A 10,121-nucleotide genomic window follows, 5' to 3' on the forward strand; every position below is an offset into this window, starting at 1 on the left:
AGAGGGTGGTGCAAAAAGACGGAGCAGGGCTCCACTCTGCTGTCCACAGGGTCACCGGGAGTTGGAATCCACTCGGTGGCACTAACAACAACAATTTGTCAAAGTATTCTCTCATGTGTATCCTCTGCATACTACGGATGCTGAGACTTTGCGGCAATTTCTACTGACATATAAAGTAACTCGAATATCTGTGGAGGTTCAGTGTTGTTCAGAACAGAGATCAATAAGCAAAGGATAAATACAACAAGAACACTTATCTGAGGTACGTGTTTACCTTGAAATAGTTGCCCTTGAAATATACCAAGACAGGCTGCATATTTGTCCAAACTGGATGTGTCTCTGACTAAATTCTGAATTTCGTTTCTGCTTCAAAACTTACTGTAAAAACATAACTTGGCAGTGTTTCTCAAAGTTTGATCTTGATCTACTGACATCAGAATCAGCTGGAGAGCCTTCTAACACTTGAGATTCCTGTACTCTGTAGGCTCAGTTCTGTCCTGTAGCTTCATTGCTCAGACTTGGAGCCAGGAATCCCCACCTTTCGCAAGTTCCCCAGGAGGCTCTGCCCCACGTCCCAGGGTGGGAACCACTGCATCTTTACTTAGGGTGTCTTGGGCAATAACAGCAGACGCCCCTGATTCAACTGGCTTAAGCAATGAAGAAACGTTATCTCGAGTTATTGTGCTCATAGTCACAGGACGCCTACAGCACCTCTGGACATCATCGACCTCAAAGTCCAGAGGCAGGAAGGGTTCATCCCTTGTTATGCTCTCTTTTCATTTCTTCTTTTTTCTTAAATGACCTCAGCTGAAATCCTCTCATTTGTCTTTGGCCAGGATTGTTTCTCATGCCCATGTCTAAAATAAAGCATTCATGGGGCCGGCCCAGTGGCGCAAGTGGTTAAGTGCATGCGCTCCGCTGCGGAGGCCCAGGGTTCGCCGGTTCGGATCCGGGTGCACACCGATGTGTCGCTTGTCAAGCCATGCTGTGGTGGCGTCCCATATAAAGTAGAGGAAGATGGGCACGGATGTTAGCTCAGGGCCAATCTTCCTCAATAAAAAAGGAGAGGATTGGCATGGATGTTAGCTCAGTGCTGATCTTCTTCACAGAAAAAATAAATAAATAAAATAAAATAAATAAAATAAAATAAAGCATTCACTGGCAAAGCTTTGGGGGCATCACAAATAGTTTAAACTAATTTAAAACTAACCCTGAGTCATTTGAGGGGGTTTGACCCACACCAAAAGCTGGGTTAAGAAAGCAAGGAAGGTAGGAAGTGGCCATGAGTGTCTCAGGTACCAGGAAATTGTGTTCAATTTAATTCGGGAGCAACACAGCCAGTCGTCATTGCCACTTCAAAACAAAACAACACAACACAAACAAAAAACCCACAGCTATTAGGAAAAGAAAAAAAAAAAGTTGAGAGAGTAGGACACATTTGAAGGAGAAATAAACACAAGTGTCAAAGAGTTAAGACTGCCAATGGCACGTGACTTTCACCCTCTGCCTGACTTCTGAAAGACGCCCAAGAATGGAAATGAGTAAAGTGTGTTTACAATACAAAGGCTCTAAATAAAGCTGAACACGGTTAGCTATGCTCATTTACTCAGGAAGCATTTCCTGAGTTCATATTTGTGCAGGAACTGTGGGACACGAAGTGGAGCAAGAGGAGAATTCTGCCCTCAATGAGCTTTCAAAATAATGAAGAAAACTGACAGGTAACGTGAACTTAGAGCACAGTGTGATAAGTGCCATCTTAGATACCTAGAAAGGACACTAAGTTGTAGTCACAGAGACGGAGGGTCTCTAACAAGACAGGAAAGATTAGGGAAAGAAAACTTCCTGGAGGGGCACCATCTGAGCAGAATTTTGGGGTTCACGGTGGCAGGAGCTCAGAGTGGAGTTGTGGGAGAGGAGCAGAAAGGGACAAAGCCGACATGCAGAAGCCACGCTACAGAACGTGGACTTTACCTTGGAGCCTAGTAACCTCCAAACAGTTTTGACCATGCACCCACATCAGCACATATTTTGAGCAAGCACACCCAATATATTTACATTTATTTATAATCTGCCACCATACCACTATATTATGCACATGATAAAATATACTCCAAAATAAAGAGAAAAAATAAAATTGCGTCTTTAAAGTGAAAATTTTAACAATGAAATTTTTATTTGATAAAGGCGGTTTCTCACTGAAATAATTATTAATAATAATAATATTTTTCAGGAGGCCCTGTGACTGTCAAATCTGAATCATCAGCATTTAGGACTGCAAAAAGCTCGTATGACAAATAGAAGTGTTGGCTCTAACACTTTCTTGTTTGCTGATGTTTGCATTTTTCTTTTTTATCCACTCATGGTTTCATTTCAAGTCGCTTTTTCATTTTGTGGGGGTTGGTTCAGAGAGAGTTGGATTACGTAACCTGAGCCGCTGCCTGCCGGGCCACACGTAAACTGCAGCACATGTCACAATCCTCTGACAACAGGCGGGAGATGGGGACATCTGTCAACTCATCCCCAAGTGGGGATACCTCACCTGGAGACACAGGAGCCACAGGAGGGCACCAGGGTCATCTACATCTTAAACACTATTAAAGCTTAATTTCTTGTCTTATTTTTAGAAAAAACTAGTCATAAGTAGAAGCTCTTCCCATACCCCCTACAGTTGTCTTGTACATCCTGCCTAGGAGACCACTGCCAAAGCAATTGGGACAGTACCAGTCAGGGTGGAGTAGCCGCTACTAGAATATTCCAGAATGGAGCTGGGGAGCTGAACATAGACTAGACCTAGACTTCAGGGCCATGAAGCTGAAGAGGCTATTTAAAGTCATGGTGATAAGTGAACGACGCCAACAGAGTGAGGAGGCTGGTAGGCTTAATCCCTTAGCTTGGTGGTTCATCCAGTGGTTAGCAGTGGTTCTCAAATCACAAATCAGTGAATTGGAATCACCTGGCAGGCTGGTTCAACACAGATTGCTGGCCCCACCCCCAGAGTTCCTGATTCAACAGGTCTGGGGTGGGACCCAAGAATTTGCATTTCCAACAGGTTCCAGATGATGCTGATGCTGCTGATCCAGGGACCACACTTTGACAACCGCTGCCTTGGTCCATTGACATTCAGCAGATGGGCAGAAGAAGAAACTCCCACGCATTGTACTAAGAAGGACCAACCAGAGCTGGAGGAAGAAAATCCAGATCACAGAAGGCAAGAAGAGATGTTGCTGGGATGGATGGAGCCAGCATCATTCAAATGGTACCGAGACGACAGGTAGGTGTGAAAGGCGTCCGTTGGATTGGGAAACACGAAGGTTCTAGGTTCACGGAGGTCTCCTAGAGAATCAAAATCAGACTGTGGGAGGGTAAGAAGCGGATGGAGGTGAGGGGGTAGAAAGAACAGTACATCATTCTTTCCAGAAGATGGGCTCTGAAGGGAAAAGACAAAGGAGTAGCAATAGGAATTTATTTCCTTTTGTTTTGCTCTGTTTTTTAAGATGAGGAAGATTAGACAACATTGACATGCCAAGGAGAAAGCCCCAGAAGAGAGGAGAGTTGAAAGTAATGGACAAGGGAGACTCGTGACAGAGAGAAATCTCTGAGGAGGCAGGAAGGGGAGCTGGCGCACAGGTAAAGGGATTCAACTGGACGAGGCAGATGGAAAGGTGGCCTGCAGCAGCTCTTAATGAATCCCTCACTTTTTGCAGAGCAGGAGAAAGGCTAGCAGTGGGGGGTAAGGAATGGGTAGGGGGCTTGTGGAGACTGTGAAGGTCGGGGATGGCCCTGGGGTGGAGTGGCAGGCGGAATTAACCAAGGGGGAGAGAAGAAAATGATGACCAGGGATGGTGCCCGGCTGAAGATTGTGCCATTAGCAGTAAGACCACAGAGCAGAGACGAGGAGGGCACAGGGGCAAGAGGAGAAGTGACTGCTCCAGGTCTGGCTAGAGCTGAAATAAATGGAGGGATTACAGATTAGATTCATTCATTCATTCATTCATTCACTCATCAGTCAACAGATATTCTTAAAAACTTGTTAGGTGCTAGGCACTGCTATGAAAGTTTGGAATATTGATATGGGTACAACACATTCTGTGACCTCACAGAGATTTTATTCTATCAGGTTAGACAGGTAATAAATAAGCATTAATGTCAGGTAACAGAAATTACCTTGAAACAAGCAGAGCAGGTGTAGTGGGTTGAACAGTGTGCCCTAAAAATTCATGTCCACTGGGAACCTCAGAGTGTGACCTTGTTTGGAAATAGGATCTTTACAGGTGGAATCAGTTAAGAATCTCCACGTGAAATCATCCTGGATCTAGAGTGGGCTCTAAATCCAGTGACTGGTGTCCTTGTAAGGAAAGAGGACAGACAGACCCGGGGAAGAAGTCGCGTATAGATGGAGGCAGAGACTGGAGAGTTGCAGCCACAGGCCAGCGAACACCCGGGCCACCGGAAGCTGGAAGAGGCAAAGACAGATTTCCTCTGGAGAGCTCAGAGAGCATCCTGTCGACACCTTGATCTCCGACTTCCAGCCTCCAGAAGCTAGACAATAACCTTTTCTTGTTTTAAGCCACGAGGTCAGTGGTAACTTGTCATGGCAGACTTAGGAACTAACGTGCAGGGTGAGGAATGGGCAATGAGAGGTGAGTAGGGTGCTTTTTCAGGTGGCAGGTCAGGGAAGGGCCCTCTGAGGATGGACGTGTGGACAAAGGCCTGGATGGTGGGAGGAAGCCAGTCCCTCCAGATGGAGGGAAGAGCCAGGTTGACGCCCCAAGCAGGACGGAGCTCGGTGTGTGTGGCCCTACAGAAGGCCAGTGTGGCAGGGGTGCGGCTGATTGCAGAGGCGGGCAGGGGCCTCCTGCGGGCCTCACAGGCTGGGGGCTACTGGTGTTGATTCTGACTGAGAAGCCTGGTGAGGCTTAACGCTGGGCAGTCAGAGGGGTCTTCTTAACCACACGAGGAAGCCTAGAAGCAAAGAGGAGACCACTGAGGGTGGTTCACCCTTGCAGGGCCAGCACTGGTCAACCTTTATCGGCACCGGAATCCCCTGGAGGGCCTGTTACAATGCAGACCCCTGAGCACCACCCCAGCAGATCCTGGCTCAGGGGGTCCGGAGGGGGCCGAAAGTCTATATTTCTCACAACTCCCAGGTGCACTGTGGCCCCTGGTCTGTAGACCACACTGTGAGAAGAACTGGTCCAGGCCAATGTCCCCATTCTCCAGAGCCGAGAAGACTCGGAGAGCTTAAGTGATGTGCCTGCAGCCACTCCTTAGAACAGAATGGACCCCAGGTTCCTAGACGCAGGTCAGCGGTCTTCTGCCTACCCCCCCAAAACACCCCACTGTGGCTGGACTCTGATATTCAGAATTCAATTAAAATTTTGTACTTAGGAACAGATCAACTCAGGCTCACCAGTTGCCCTTTTCTTTCAGTGAATATTCCCAGATATTCAGAGTGTGTGTGTGTGTGTATGTGTGTGTGTGTGTGTGAGTGTGTGTGTGTCTTGGGGGCACACACTCATGTTTCCGTTCTGCTTCTCTAGTTACATCAGGTGTCTAAGGAGCAGGTGAGAAGCTGGACAGCTATTTAACTCAACAAAACAAAACAAAAATTCAACAACAATAACAAAATTTTTTCAAAAAAAAAATTCAACAAAAAGAATGACAAGATAAATATGAAGGGAGGAGGGAATTGTTTTGAAAAATCATGGTCAAGGAGTTCTTGGTAACTTGCCTTAGTTTTGTTTTTTTTTTCCCAACTCCATTTATTGCCTTACCACCAAAATCTGGATTATGAGTTTAAAGGCATTTTGCAACCTTTGAAGGAAAGAAACTAGGTCAAAACGTGCTCTGATTATGTGGTTTTCTGCTTTAAAAACTTCAGAAGCTGATTGGTTATAGAATATGGTCAAAACTCCTGCATGTGGCATTCAGGGCTCACGATGATTGACCCTCAACTTTCTTTTCCAGCCAGCAGTTCTTATCACGCCTGCCACCATCTACCAAGACCATATTATCAGCGGTATCTGAACTAACTTAGGATTTTTCTTTTTCCTTCATCCTATTTCCTTCTACTGGAATGCTCCTCAGCACAAGTGTCACAAATTCAGTGGCCATGAGATGAAAATGAGTCCACAGATGTCCAAGGTTCCTGCTTCTCTTTAAAAACATTAGACTCATCCTTCAACTGATGGATGGATCAACAAAATGTGGTCCATCCATACACTGGAATATTGCTCAGCCGTGAAAAGGAATGAAGTACTGACACACCTGCTACAGCATGGACGAGCCTTGATAACACTATGCTCAGTGAAAGAAGCCAGAGGCCAAGGAGCACATGTGACTCCATTTATATTAAATGAACAGAATAGATAAATCCATAGAGACAGAAAGTAGATTTGTGGTGGCCAGGGGCCGGGGTGGGGGAGGGGAATAGGGTGCAACTGGTTAATGGGAATGGAGCTTTATTTTGGGTTGACGAAAATGTTTTGGAACCACATAGAGGTGGTGGTTGCACAACATTGTGAATGTTCTAAATGCCATTGGATTGTTTATTGTAAAATAGTAAATTTTATATGAATTTCCCCTCAGTGAAAACAAACAGCAGCAATGAAATAACATCAGACCCAGCAAATTTGGGACCTCATTCCCTCTTGGTAAAGACTGGCTAGGACCCAGAAGCCACTGACCCCTTCAGGTACTGAGTTTAAGCTCCTGTTTGTCACAGTCTCTGCTTCTCCTCTTATGCAGTGACCAGCCCAGCTCTGATGTGCATTCCCGTCGGCGGCCTGGGGCTTAGCATCATCAACAAGAGGACAGAGACTGTATTTTATTCACAGCACCCAACAGGGTGCATTCGGCAGTCTGGATGTTCCATTTTTATTGTTACTTGACTTCTAGAACCTGGTCTGTCCTTTCAATGTCATCACCTGCCCCTCCCCTACATGTCCCCGTCACTCCTGTACCAAATCACTCTGTCCCCTAAACGGCCCCTGGCTGCTTGGACCACAGTGCTTGGTCTGTGCCTTCCCCACCGCTCCCTGCAAATCCCAACCATCCTCCAAGACTTCAGCAGCATCATTTCCATGAAGCGTCTCCCAGCCTCCCTCCAAGCACTCAGATCATGTGGAGCACTCTGCTCACTTTCAGTGTTGATTCACCCCCTCGTGATCCAGCTCCTGGAAGGAGAATCTACACCCGTTCACTTTTCAGTTTCCAGACTCAGGCACCAAGTTGTATCCAATAACTGAGGCCACTAGGGTCCTGGTCGTGCTGTCAATACAGAAACTTTTAAAAAAATCAATGGTTCCCCAATTTCTTTCTGTAGGTTTTCTTTCTAAATTTTAGGGGAGATTTGTGAAATGTGATGCTTGCACCGTCAGAAGAATGAGGGGTTTTGCCTATGTCTTGTATCATACCTTCTTACATCTTTAGAAACCAATCATTTCACACATTACTCACAAGCACAAATCTTTTAGCAGTTACGAGGAGACTGGCATAGAGAAAACAGACACAAGGAAAGCGTGACTTCTACCCTCTACCGTCCCTTCCTGGTATTTTTCTCCCCTGCGCTGAGGCTGTGAAGATCAACTTCTTGTTTTATCGCTCCATCTGCTGGCAAGTTCACAGAACATCTTTTTCACCAACATCTTAAATCCTTCCTGGAAAAGTTAATGTTCACATCATATTACAAACTGCGCCTCTTATTTTTTAAAAAGTGAAAACCTTTGTGAAGCCATTTTTTTTCCAAACTACTCCTTGCTTCAAATGTCTTGTTTTTTCTCATAAATTCTTTAAGTGTGAATGATGTCAGGATCACAGATCTTGCCTCAAATTTCTCAAACTTCTCTGAACATAAGAATCACTTGGCATCTCTTGTTAACAGAAAATTCCTTGCTCCCATTCCAGAACTACTGAACGAGGATGATCTGGGAATCTGTGTCTCTCAGTTCTCCCAGTGGATTTTTACAATCAAGGTGGTGTGGGAAACACTGAAACTAGCCTGTTCCTTTCATCCCACAGATGAGACTAGGACTTGGGGAGACTTCAGCCCTCTCCAGCCTCCCCACCCCCGCCGAAGTATACACCCCTAAGTATGAATAAAAAACAATACGTTTGCTATATGAATGCAGCTTTAAAACAAGTCCCTAGAAGCAACTATATTGCCAGTACCCCCCTACATTCCTTTATAAAGAAGCTATTGAATTATTGGACTTAAGTAGTCACATAATTTGCCGTTGTCAGTCCCACTTTCCAGCTTGACAAATAATTCTGTTCTATTTTACACTATTTACAATAGTTTTACTTGAATTGCTTTTGCCCAATGAGGAAATAAACTGCTACTGAAGGCATCTAACTCTGTGCCTCATCTCAACCTGGACCCTGGGCCAGCTGCATCAGCATCACCTGAAACTTGTTAGAGATGCAAATTAGCAGGTCCCACCTCCTGAACCCGCTGAACCAGCCTCTCAGGGGTGAGGCCTGTGGTTTAAGCCGCCCTCCAGCTGATCCTGATGCAGGTTGAGTTTGAGAATCCCTGCCCTACACGTTAACATGCGCGCACCCAGCACACAATTTGTTTATTTGGAAAGTTAAACGTGTAGGGACACAGTCACCTGCCATCCTGGCCTTGGAATGCAGTTTTATTTTCTTTGGGGCAAAATTCAAATCTTATTTCCCTATTTGACGAGTGAAATAGCTTCTAATTTTAAGGGCCAGCTGAAGACTAGATTCACGTCTGTGTGTGTGAGGAGGACCAGCCCTGAGCTAGCATCTGCCAATCCTCCTTCTGCTGCGGAAGACTGGCCCTGGGCTAACATCCGCGCCCATCTTCCTCCACTTTACTGGGGAAGTAGATATGGGACGCGCCCACAGCATGGCTTGATAAGCGGTGCCTCAGTGGGCGCCGGGGATCCAAACGGGACCCCCGGGGCTCTGAAGCGGCGCGCGCACAGTCACTGCTGTGCCACCCGGCACAATTCACTGTGTTACAGCAGGGCGCGGGAAGTCCACCGCCCACAATTTCAGCTTATCGCGCCCGTTCCTCCAGCGGCGAAGGAGCCAAGTCTCCCACAACCCTCGCCCACTGCGCTTGCGCTCCAGGGGCCAAGCGAGGCCTGGGCGGGGCCTGGGCTGGCCCCGCCTCCACCCGCGCGGCGCCGAAAACCGCCAACCGCACGGCAGCCAATCAGGGCGCGGCGCACGCCCGCCTTCCGCCATGCCGTTACTCGGTGTCACGTGCAGCGCATTTACCCCCTTGAAGTCCGTGTCCATCCGCCCAAAAAGGAGGACTGTGCCACTTCCGCCGGTGCCCTTGTCCCGCAATCGCCCACGCCTGGGAGCCCAAGGCTGACGACGAGGTGACGGGGCGGCGCGGCTCTGCGGGGCTGAGAAAGACCGGGGCCCGTTGGGGGCCGGCGTCGGGGCGCGAAGTCCCGGCGCGGAGGGATCCGGAGTGGATAACCGTTGGCGGCGCGGTCGTGGCTGTTAGTGTGGCGGCGGGCGAGGACGGCTGAGGGAGGCGGCTGCTGAGGGGCGGCAGGCCGAGGGGGCGTCGCCCGCACCCGGCGCGGCAGCTCCGCCTGTGCTCGGGCTCCAGCCCCTGGCGGTGAGGCGGGGCCTGCGCAGCGCGGTCTTTGCCCGTGGGCGGCCGGCGTCGGCTGGGGCCTCGCCGTCGGCGCCGGGCGTGCGGCGTGGGAGGGACGCGGGCCCCCGCGGGGCGCTGAGCCCAGCCCCGCCCCGGCTCCTGCCCCCGTGGGCCCCGCGGGGGCCCGAGGGCGCCGTCCAGCCGGCCTTGCCGACAGACGCCCGAGCCTGACGGCGCTGCGCGTGGGCGAGGGGGGCCTGCGGCGCGCACAGACACGCGCACACACACTCACACTGTACACACACACACGGCGGGGGGCCCGCGAGGGGGGGCCCGCGGCGCGCGCACACACGCAGACACACGCGGCCGGAGGGGGCGCCCGAACCCGGCGGGGGGCCGTGCGCGGGGGCCGGGCTGGCAGCGGGGGCTCCGGGTGGAGTCGGCGTGCCGGCTGTGGGTCACCGAGTGTAGCCGTGGTGGTGGACGCGGTGTAGACCGGCGTTGGAAGCCGGTCGGGGCGCCCGCGGCGGCAGGCCCC

The sequence above is a fragment of the Ceratotherium simum genome, chromosome 35 (assembly GCF_057802395.1).
Source record: "Ceratotherium simum simum isolate JZ-2026a chromosome 35, ASM5780239v1, whole genome shotgun sequence".
Lineage (NCBI taxonomy): Eukaryota > Metazoa > Chordata > Mammalia > Perissodactyla > Rhinocerotidae > Ceratotherium > Ceratotherium simum.